The sequence below is a fragment of the Meles meles genome, chromosome 2, assembly GCF_922984935.1.
Source record: "Meles meles chromosome 2, mMelMel3.1 paternal haplotype, whole genome shotgun sequence".
In the NCBI taxonomy this organism is placed as follows: domain Eukaryota; kingdom Metazoa; phylum Chordata; class Mammalia; order Carnivora; family Mustelidae; genus Meles; species Meles meles.
In genome coordinates, this window is record NC_060067.1 from 170,939,341 (window position 1) to 170,951,109 (window position 11,769).

General features: G+C 44.3%; 1 protein-coding gene across 2 annotated transcripts in view; it reads right to left on the minus strand.

Moving 5' to 3' along the window:
• Window positions 1–7,316, minus strand: part of POMK (protein O-mannose kinase) — a 28,447-nt gene extending 21,131 nt beyond the window's left edge. Inside the window, exons 1-2 of one of the 2 annotated variants that reach the window (XM_045997610.1) lie at window positions 7,305–7,316; window positions 871–962 (exon numbers count right to left, since the gene is read on the minus strand). The gene's annotated coding sequence lies outside the window, so the exon portion shown is untranslated. Of the gene's footprint in view, window positions 1–870; window positions 963–3,933; window positions 3,984–7,304 lie in introns of those variants that run through there. The other variant, XM_045997609.1, reaches the window with a different exon arrangement.
• Between the last annotated feature and the right edge of the window lie 4,453 nt (window positions 7,317–11,769).

Below are 11,769 nucleotides of genomic sequence, written 5' to 3' on the forward strand. Positions count from 1 at the left end.
AAAACAACTGCCATCTCTCTTCTACAACATTTGAAATGACCAAGTGTGTCTCAACAGACCTCAGGTCAAGAAACAGCACTTTTTTCTGTAAAGGGCCAGACGGTAAATATTAGGTTTAGGGGCAAAAGGTGAAATCCAGTGACAACTGCATCACGTGACTTGTGGGGGACCAAGAGGCAGTGTAAAGCCATGACAGGCCACAAACTCTCTGTTACTGTCATTCAGGTCTGTCACCTGGGTGTGAAAGCAGCCCCCTACATTACAGAAACAATAAGTGTGGCTGTGTTTGAATAAAACTTTATTTACGGACAAGGAAATTTGAATTTCATAAAGTTTTCATGTGTCACATAAGATTATTTCTCTTCTGATTCCCCCGCAGCGTTTCCAAAGGTAAAAAGCATTCTTAGCTCACAGGTCATACAAACGTAAGTGGCAGGCAGAGGCTGGCTGAGTCCCGCACTGGGTGATGCTATTCTTTTGGGTCTGCTGTAGACCATCCTTCCATCCTGCGCCTTCCCTCCATGTAATCTCACTCACGCGCATGGCGATGACACTGCTCTCGAAGTCTCTACGGTGGCCTGGGTATTTCTCCTACACTTCACTCAGCTGGTTTGTCAAGGCCTGGGATGTCCAGAACTTAACTCTGTCCTGTCTCCAGCATGCCCCTCCTCCAGGGTTCCCTCACTGTCACAAGCATACAATGTCCACTTGTTCAAGTCACAAAACAGGCGACTTGGTTCCACCCTCCCCCAACCTCCAAACCGACCAATCACCACACACAGTCAATTCCTTCACCCAAACCTCTCCCAGCTCTGCTTACTTTTCTCCTTCCCCCTGCCATCCCTGGTCTAAGTCTCCATAATCTCTTACCTGGGCTTCTGCAACAGTTTCCTGCATGAACTCCCACTTCTTTCTCTTTTCCAGTCCATTCTCCGCACAGCAAATAGAAACTTTATTCTTTCCTGAAATGTTTCAAGCACAGAAAAAACTAAAAAGTAAGATCATGAACACCCCTTCAGCTTTGTCAAGTAACAGTGCATCACAAAGATCTTTTTAAAAGAAATAAAATAAAGAAATAAAGAACAAAGAAATAAAATATTATATATATAGTTGAAGCCCCTTTGGACCCCTCCGGGTCCTATTCTGCTCCCTCTCAAGAAGAAACCACATCCACAAGCTGATGTCCCAGGACCTGCAGCAGCAGCAGCATCTACAAACTTGTGAGAAATCTGAGTTCTGGAATCCTCTCTCCAAATCTCCTGAACCAGAAACTCTCAGGTGAGGCCCCGAAATCTCTGTTTTAACAAGTCTTCCAGTGGATTCGGATGCACGCTAAAGCCCAAGAACCACTGGTGTATAGAATTTCCACACATACGTTTTATTTTCACCACCAGTTTGTGCCTATAAATAACAACACATAACGTATTGATGTTTACACACTGTATACAAGTAGCTGTACTGTATCCATCCTTTGTAACTTGCTTTTTTTAAAAGCCCAACATTAGAAGGGTCAGGGGTGGGAGGTTGGGGGAACAGGTGGTGGGTGATGGGGAGGGCACGTTTTGCATGGAGCACTGGGTGTTGTGCAAAAAGAATGAATACTGTTACGCTGAAAAAATAAATAAAAAGGGAAAAAAAAAATAAAAGCCCAACATTAGGGGTGCCTGGGTGTCTCAATGGGTTAAAGCCTCTGCCTTCAGCTCAGGTCATGATCCCAGGGTCCTGGGATGGAGCCCCGCATAGGGCTCTCTGCTCGGCAGGGAGCCTGCTTCCCCCTCTCTCTCTGCCTGCCTCTCTGCCTACTTGTGATCTCTATCAAATAAATACATAAAATCTTAAAAAAAAAAAGAAAAGAAAAGCCCAACATTAGGTTTACAAGGTTTATCCATGCGGGTACATCCAACTCAAGTTTGCCATTTTCACTTGTTAACTATACCACCAGCAAAGTGAGTTTTGTACACACCTCCTTCTGCATGTGTGGGAAGTGTCTGGCTGGCATACACAGGGTGATCTTTCTAAAGCACAAATCTGATCACTCCTTGCTTAAAATCAACTAACCGTCCCTCTCTGTCCTCAGGGCAATGTCCAAACTCCTATAAGGCCCCCCGAGCTCCAGCCTGTCCACCTCTCCAGATGCCTCCTTGCACCCCACACTCTAGGCCCTGAGCTTCCCTCTGTTGAAGTCACCCCCGTGAGACGCCCGGGCTCTGGTATATGTATCCCTTCTTCCTCAACTGTGAGCAAGCAGGGTACTGCCTGCCTGCTTGGTGCACCCCTGGGTCCTCAGCAGCTGGCGTACAACAGGCACTCAGTAAAAATGCACTGCCCGCCAGACCACTCAGGACTCCTCTCTGCCACCTTCACACTGCCACCAAATCTGTCCTTTCTCTGTTCATGTGTCTGTCCTCTGCTGCTCGCTTCCAGCACCTCCTCCAGTCTGAGTTCACCATTTTTTTTACTTCTCCAACCCCCTTGCTGTGACCTTCCACGATCCTATCTTACCACAGGTAGGAGTCAGTCGTACAGGGCCTGAAGCCTATCGTTTTTGTTTTTGCTTTTTTTTGGAGGGATACTACTTCCTTCATTTCCACACAAAGGCTGACAGCATGAGATAGGAAATTCTGCAGAACTCTAGAAATTCATTTTTTCCAATCTACATTAGATCATTACCCAGTTACCCCTCTTTTTTTTTTTTTTTAAGATTTTATTTGACAGAGAGAGACCACAAGCAGGCGGAGAGAGGACACGCTCCCCACTGAGCAGGGAGCCCAACACGGGGATCGATCCCAGGACCCTGGAATCAATACCTGAGCCAAAGGGAGTTGCTTAACCGAGGCACCCACGCACCCCACACAGTTACCCATTTAATGCATTTCTTGTGGACCCTGAAGTTATATGCCTCAATAATCTTTCAATTATCCCTAAGCCCTCAGATCCACTTCTGAATCCTCAGAAAAAAACTCACCCCAAAATTCAACTAACATTCACACAGTGTCAACCTCACACCAGTTCTGTGAGACATATATAATTATTATTTCCATTTAACAGATAAGAGAACTGAGGTGAAGTGACGTAGCCAAGGTCACTAAACTGTAGTTGGAGGAGCCAAGTTTTCTGGCCTTAAACTCACCTTATTCCTCTAAATCCTGCAAATGGGGGGTGGGGTGGAGGGAGGGGAGTGGGGGGAGGGGATGCGAGGGAGGAGCGCCTGGGTGGCTCAGTCGGTTAAGCAGCTGCCTTCCGCTCAGGTCATGATGCCAGGGTCCTGGGATCAAGTCCCTCATCGGGCTCCCTGCTCAGTGGAAAGCCTGCTTCTCCCTCTCCCACTTTACTGCTTGTTTCCTCTCTCGCTGTGTCTCTCTGTCAAATAAATAAATAAAATCTTCTTATAACTAACTAAGTAAATCAATCCTGCAACCCTCAGGTGTGGGACGGAATTGAACATAGCACGTTCCCTGCATGGGGGTGGGAGGACCTGAGACTGCCCATTTCTTAAAGGAATCTCTGGCCCACCCCAACGCCTGATGGGCCTTTCTCCTTTAAAGGCATATTTCTGGAGTAGCCTGTATGGCTGAAGGGACTCTGTGGTCCAAAAATAAGCAAAATGACAACGACCGTTGCTGGTTCACAAGGAATAAAGACTGTGGGGCCGGCTGGGTCAGGAGAAATGCAGGCACTGTTGAGACACAAAGAACTTCTGGCGTTGACGTTACAAGCTGGCGATGGAAAAAACTGGAAACCACTGCTGTGCACTCACAGCTCGTTTAAAAGAAAGAAAAGGAATAGCACAAAATCCGTTTTTACTGATTTACGGAATATCCAATTCAACCAGAGAAGAAACGAACGGGTGCCACCAATACAATTTAGAACGGAGTCCCATCTTGCCACCGAACACAAGGCGCATTACAACAATTAAACATCTCGGACGCTTACTTAGCCTTAAGGCGCTGCGGTCACGGCGGAAAGGACGGAGACAAGACCGCTCATCGCCGGCGGAGTCTTCACAAGCAGGCACAGGATTACCCCCACGGAGCCCCGCGCCTGCGGCGGCACGAAGAGGCCGAGCACAGCGGACGCCGGAGGGACGGAGCCGAAGCCCAGGCCCAGCCGGGCCGTCCGCCGCGCCAAGGTGCAGCTGGGCCGCGGGGCGCGACGCGGAGAGATCAAGGCGGCCGCCCGGCAGGGACAAACCCCGCAGGAAGCCCAGTCGCCCTCCGGCCTCGCAGCCCTTCGCTCTCGCGGGTTGGGCCGGGACTCCGCGCCCCCGCCCACCGCTCCCCCGCGCTCCCGCCCACCGCTCCCCCGCGCTCCCCCGCGCTCCGCCGCCGGCCTCGCCGCCACACCTCCACGCCCGCCGCGCCTACCTGCGGTCCGGGTCGGATTCGCGGCCTCCTGCGCAGGCGCGGCCGGAAACCAGCCCCGGCCGGGCGAACGCGAGGCCGCCCCCTGGCGTCCGCCTCCGGCCACGCACCTGGAGGCTGGCGCGGGCCGGATTCTAGCCCAGGTTCGCCCACCGCTCTCCTATTCTGGCTCCTCTCTGAGCCAGTAAAGACGACGAGGTGTGGACTAGGATTGTTTTCGTCCGGAGTTCCAGCCTGCTGCTCGCTGCGGTGGAGATGGGAGATCTAGATCTTTCGTAAAGCTCTCGGTCACTGTAGAGCGGGGGTCTCCGAAGGGAGCCTTCAGAGCTGACGCGGAAGCTTCACATCTCCAGGGAAACTGTTAGAAGGGCACATTCTCGGCTCCATCCCAGACCTGCAGGCAGGTGGGGTCCAGCAACTTGCGCTTTAACCAGGCCTCCGGGTGATGCTGAAGCCGCTGAAGCACCCCAAGGCCCCTGGTTTTTATTCATGATTTTGCATAGCAGAGTGTTACTGGAGCATATGCATCCTGCTTCAGCAGCACTGACCGTGCAAGGGCTCTAGATGGGTTTCGGGTGGAGGAAAGCATCATTAACAGAAAAGGTAGCATAAGGAGAAGACATTTTGAATTTGCAAAGGAATGGTAGTCCAAGCTAATATCCAGTAGGACCTTTCATCTTTTCATCTTTGGGGGGGGGGGGAGTAATAAAGATTCCCCCCCATTTATAGGAATTACCTGCCTCAGAGGATCCTGTGATGCTTTAGGAAGGGATGATCTCTCCAAGACAGAGAACATACTGAGGAAAGAAGGGAGCCAAATCTGAGCTCATGGAAACTTAGATTTCAGGATTAGAGAAAGTGTAAAGCACAAAGAAGCTATGAAAACCAGTAAGAAGAGATTTCAAGGCTGATTCCTGGTACGATGGAGAAAACACATGAAACCTTTTCTCTCCCACCAACCACCACTATAAAACCTGAGCAGAATTCATGGCACAGCTAGATCAAAGAAGAATGCCAGAATTGGAAGTACCACTGATTGGTACTTCCAAAGACAATGTTATTGTCTTTCCTCTGGTATCCTCAAACCTGGCTCAATACAGCCCCAATTCTGGAAGTGAGCACTGATAGGCAGAGAGAGACCCTGGAGAAACTGTCTGGTCTGGCTCATAAAGCAGAAAAAGAAACTTCAAAACCTCGGAGACAGTGGAGAAAATTCTGGGGTTTTTTCTTCTCTTTTTACTTAATTCCCTTGCATCCTAGCCTCCAGTCAGTCAATCCTGTGTCAGGAGCAATGGCAGAATAAAAAATGGCAGACAGCAGAAAACTGTAGGAGCCAAAACTCTGGAGCACAGTAATCTTCCTTTCGATTCAGTGAAGCTGCAACCCCAGGAGGGAAGGGACAAACTGCGTTGCGTTTTGTTTGTTTTTCTGCTGCTGTGGCACAATTGTGAGAGTGGGCAGTTACTCATCAGAAGCGGAACTTTTCTGGTCAGAGGACCAAAATGAGAAGTCCCAGGGAAGTGGAAAGTAAGGGAAAACAGTGCAAAAGGAGAAATTGAGGAAAGCAATCCCATAAAATTGTTTATGAACTCTAGAGCTCACCCGTGACCTGCACACCATAGATCCAATTCTAACTGACATATAAATACTTTGAGAACTATGCTAACGGACAGCTTTCTGCCCAGGTTCCACACTAGCCACTGTGTGATGCGCTCATGAGACAGATCCAAAGAGCACTGCAAAATACTTGAAAACTAAACTGACTTTGGAACATAGCCACAGAAGTAGTGTTGGAACATATGACCCATACCTAACTATAACAAGTGCTTGTTAAAATAAAAATATTGACATTCTCCTTAGGATTTAAACAAGAATCAGAGGATCATGACATTCAAAATGCCCAGAAATAGAAAATTACGAGGCATATGAAGGATCCAAAAATCTCAACTTGCATAGGAAAAGACCACTGACAGTCACCAATGAAGAGATGATGCAGATGTTGGGATTATCTGACAGAGACATTAAAACACTTATACAAATGCTCAAACAATCACGAACACTCTAGAAACAAAGTTAAAATAGAAGGTGTTGGTAAAGAAATAGAACTCAAGAAGAATTAAACATTTTAGAACTGAAAAATATATAACTAAACAGACTTTATAGATCCAAGGGCAGAATGGACATGACAGAGGAGAGTCATTAAACTTGAAGAGAGATAATAGAAATCATTTAATGTGACCAACAGAGAGAAAAAGAAGGAAAAATATGAGCAAAACCTCAGGTGCCTGGGGGACCAAAAATAAAAGGTCTAACATTCTTGTCATCCGAGCCCCACAGGAAAATAGAAAATGCTAAAAAAAAAAAAAAAAAACTTGAAGAAATCATGGCTGAAAATGTACCAAGTTTGGTGAAAAAGTCAAGATTCAAGAAGCTGAGCAAGAAAGATAAATTCAAGGGGCACCTGGGTGGCTCAGTGGTTTAAGCCTCTGCCTTTGGCTCAGGTCATGATCTCAGGGTCCTGGGATCGAGCCCCGCATCGGGCTTTCTGCTCAGTGGTGAGCCTGTTTCTCCCTCTCTCTCTGCCTGCCTCTCTGCCTACTTGTGACCTCTCTCTCTCTGTCAAATAAATAAAATATTAAAAAAAAAAGAAAGATAAATTCAAGACACACATACCCCAACACATCAAAATCAAATTGCTGAAAACTAAAGACAAATTAAAAATTCTGAAAGCAGGGGCGCCTGGGTGGCTAAGTGTGTTGAGGCCTCTGCCTTCGGCTCAGGTCATGATCCCAGTATCCTGGGATCGAGCTCCGCATCAGGCTCTCTGCTTCGTGGAGATCCTGCTTCCTCCTCTCTCTCTGCCTACCTCTCTGCCTACTTCTGATCTCTGTCTGTCAAATAAATAAAATCTTCAAAAAAAAAAAAATTCTGAAAGCAGCTTACTTAGCCTTAAGGTGCTAAGAGAGAGAGAAACCTATAGGCAAACAACCATCCTAATGACAGATTTCTCATCTGAAATCACACAGGCCAGAGGAAGTAGCACATTTTTCAAGTGCTGTAAGAATTATACATCCAGGGGCCAGTGGGTTAAGCCTCTGCCTTTGGCTCAGGTCATGGTCTCAGGGTCCTGGGATCGAGCCCCGCATTGGGCTCTCTGCTCGGTGGGGAGCCTGCTTCGCCCTCTCTTTCTGCCTGCCTCTCTGTCTACTTGTGATTTCGCTCTCTCTGCCAAATAAATAAATAAAATCTTTAAATAAAAAAGGATTATACACACAGAATTCTATGTCCAATGAAAATGTCCTTCAGGAATGAAGATGAAATAAAGATTTCTCAGACTAAGAAAAAATAAGGAAATTGGGAACCAGAAGACTGTGAAAGAATTGCTTCAAGAAATTTCTTCACTCAAAAGGGAAATGATACCAGAATGAAACTTGGAACATCAGGAATGAAAGAAGAGTAAAAGAAATGGTAAATGTAAAAGAAGACTACTCTTCTTTTCTTGAGTTCCTTTTTTTTTTTTTTTTTAAGAATTATTATTTGAGGGGCACCTGGGTGGCTCAGATGGTTGGGTGTCTTGCTCTTGATTTTGGCTCAGGTCATGGTCTTGGGTGGTGGGATTGAGCCCCATGTGGGGCTCCCAGCTGGGGAATGGGGTAGGGGATAGTCTGCTGGAGATTCTCTCTCTCCCTCTGCCTCTGCTTGCTGTCTCTGAGAGCACACACTCGCTCACAGAGGGAGGGGAGGGGCAGAGGAGAGAATATTCAAGCAGACTCCCCACTGAATGCAGAGCCCCATGGGGACTGATGCAGGGTTTGATCTCACTGCACATAAGATCATGATCTGAGCTGAAACTGAGTCAGATGCTTAACTGACTGAGCCACTAATTTTTTTTTTTTGAGCTCCTAAAATATGGTTGACATTTGAGTGCAAAAAGTATAAAATTGTCTGATGGGGTTTTTGATGTAAAAGGGTGTAACATATAAGACAACTACAGCATAAATGGTAGAGGGTAAGGAAACCTATATGGTGATAAGGTTTCTAGAGTAACCACTAAAAACAAAATAAAACCAAACAAATCACAACAACAGAGGATAACAGGAAAATCTCTTAGTATGTGGCAATTAAACAATACACTTCTGAATAATCCATGGGTCAAAGATGCTGCCTCAAGAAGGGAAATCAGAAAACAAGCTGAATGAAAATGTAAAATATCAAAATTTCTGAGAACAGTAAACGCAGTTGCTTGAGGAAAATGTATAGCAATTGGTATGAATGAAAAGACAGAGTTGACATGTTAATTGGAAATGGTAAACAAAAACACTGCATATCATACATTCTTGTAAGAAAAGAAAAAGAAAATAATGTATGTCCCTTGCTGAAGTGTATGATATTCTGCAAGATTAAAATCTACTGCCAAGGGGGGCCTGGATGGCTCAGTGGGTTAAAGCCTCTGCCTTCGGCTCAGGTCATGATCTCAGGGTCTTGGGATCAAGCCCCGCATAAGGCTCTCTGCTCAGCAGGAAGCCTGCTTCCCCCACTCTCCCCACCTGCCTCTCTGCCTACTTATGATCTCTCTCTCTGTCAAATAAATAAATAAAATCTTAAAAAAAAGGAACTACTGCCAAGTGTTTACCTCTGAGAAGGGAGGGGGTTGTGAATGAATGCAGGGAGAGACTTGTGTGTCTTTCTTTAGTATTTGTATTTTTAAATTTTTTTTATTTTTTAACTTGTTAAAGTTTTATTTATTTGACAGCGAGTCACAGTGAGAGAGAGGGAACACACGCAGGGGGGAATGAGAGAGTGAGAAGCAGACTCCCCACTGAGCCAGGAGCCTGATGCAGGACTTGTCCCAGGACCCTGAGCCACCCGCCCCAGCGTTTGTCTTTTTTTAAACATGCATTATGTTCCTTTTACAATTAAAAAATACTAACATGGAGGCCCCTGGGTGGCTCAGTCAGTTGAGCAGCTGCCTTCGGTTCATAGTGCTGGGAAAAATATTAGAATAAACCAAATCAAGTAGGAAGAAAGAAATAATGAGAGTACTCAGTGAAATTAAACATCTTCTATTATACATTTTTTTTTTAAATGAAAAGCTGGTTCAGACCCACTGACTTGATGTAATTGCCCATTAATGGGTTACAATCCAGGTTGAAAAACATTGATTTTTGTAACTTCCAGGGCCAAATGTTCTAGACTTTCTTGTTAATTTATAAGTTAGTGTTTAGGATATAATCAATCATAAAATTGAGTGTAAGGCCTTATGAAAGGATTTAACTAGCCAAATTTGTACCCTTTTGTGATCCTTTCCTGACTTCATCAGGCAGATAATCCCTTCTGCTTCTTTGTTCCCAAATAATATTTCTTCAATAGTCAATAAACATTTTCAAGGTACCAAGGCACATAGCATGCTGTTGGCATCTCTCAAAATTGAGGTCCCTGAGGACAGATGTGGTGGTGTCTTACTCTTTTCTAAGAGTAATATCTATTGACATTTACCATATTTGAAATTTTAAAATTTTATTGATAAAACAATAAACCTATTACATGTTGCAAAGAATAACATGTTTTATAAAACCTACATTTTCCAAATTAAACAGAAAAATGGCAGTTCGCATTTTTGCAAGTCTCTTTAACTTAATAGAAGACATCTAGATCTTCACATTTACTTCTACAATCTGTTGCAATACAGTGTGTTGAAGTATATGAAGAGAATCCAGGCTCGTACACAAATATATAGTTGGAAAGGGAATATTTTCATAGCCTTTTCATAAGTTGTGAATCTTATGATACTCTGATACTACACCCAAACATGACAGTGTAGTTTCTCAAAGGTTAGTTGAGATGTAGAATCTGCAAACTTATCTATGCACTTTTTGTACTGATAGGTCTTATTATCTGAATGGATTATAAATGCATGATAACATCACAGACTGGTCATTTGGAAAATATTTTCTTTCAGTTATGCAGCTCTCCCAACTGTTGACACATTTAAACAGTACCAAAATTTAAAAAAAAAAATTATTCACTTTATTACCATGTTGATTTCATTAGAAAGGTCTGTGGTAGGTATTGGGAAGCTGCCAGGCTTACCATGTAGATGAAAATTTTTCACTTGACAGCTCAAACTCTATCACTGGCAACAAACTTTCAGTTGTTTCCTATGACAAACTGAAGTGACAAACTCTCGTTTGTTTTTGAGAAAACGTATGCCAGCCATTCAAGTATGAATAACCAGTTTAGCAACTGTTCCTTCAAGTAAAAGTGGTATTCCATGGAAAGTGATCTGTTTGGCCCTCTTCACAATTGCACAAATGCTTTTCTTCAAAACAACCAAAAAGATATGCTATATGCACAAACCCATTCAAACACACAAAGTATTGAAAAGACAGAGTATTGTGAATAAATTATATAATTACTGACTCATCAAAGACATTCTTCCGTGAATATACGGCAGTGAACACAGCAGCTACTAAATACCACTGCCTTGTTTCTGGGGTAAGGCACCAGCAGTTGTACCCACCATTGTTTTGCACCAACAGTGCCAAGAGCAACACAGTTTTGCAGTGTTATCAGGCAAGTAGTTTGGAACTAGCAGACTTCTCCACGGACCGTATGTTAATCAACATGCATTGTGAGGCAAGGGAAGCGGATGTGCTTTCATGTCCAGTGAAAGGCGTGTGCTGCCAGGTGTATGTGCCTGGTTGCCCATTAGATGTCCTCACTAGGATTAGCAGAGCCTAAAGCTATTATACATTGAAGGCCTAGAGTCTCCTCACCCAATTCCATACCCACTAAGCAATCTTTTGATAAACAAATTGCCACATGAGGCAGAAAATGCCAAGTGAGTAACTGTTTGGTCTGCTTCAGTTCCATTTCTCAATGCAAATTATACTTTTTATTTTAAAAAAAAAGTATCATATGATACTTCATATGACAATTTTAAATAGAAAATCAGATTTTTTGAGTATAAAATCAGCAAAAACATGTAAAATGTTAAAGTATTATTTCCTAAATTCTTTAGAAGTCTACTCCACTCTATATGAATTTCTTTAGTTGGAGTTTGATGCTTTGAACACTGAACAAAAATTCTTTGTTGATGAAGTGAGATTCTGTGCAGGTATAGAGAACTTGTTCAATATTTCAACTCCATTCTAGTATATTTTCCTGAACTGTGGAGGCCAGAAAGCTATCATCTACATTTTCTAGATTCCTCTGCAGGTATGAGTTTTAGATGACATTTAGGTTCCTTCCAATCCGATGTACTAAAGTGAGTGAGGCTTTAATTTGAAGCAGGCTTTAATTTCCCTTCCATGGGAAGGGAAGCAGATGTGCTCACAAGGAATGTGGCAGAGGTTGACAGTCCTAGAGACCTAGAGTCCTAGGGGAACAGCCTCATTCAAAAGTTTTC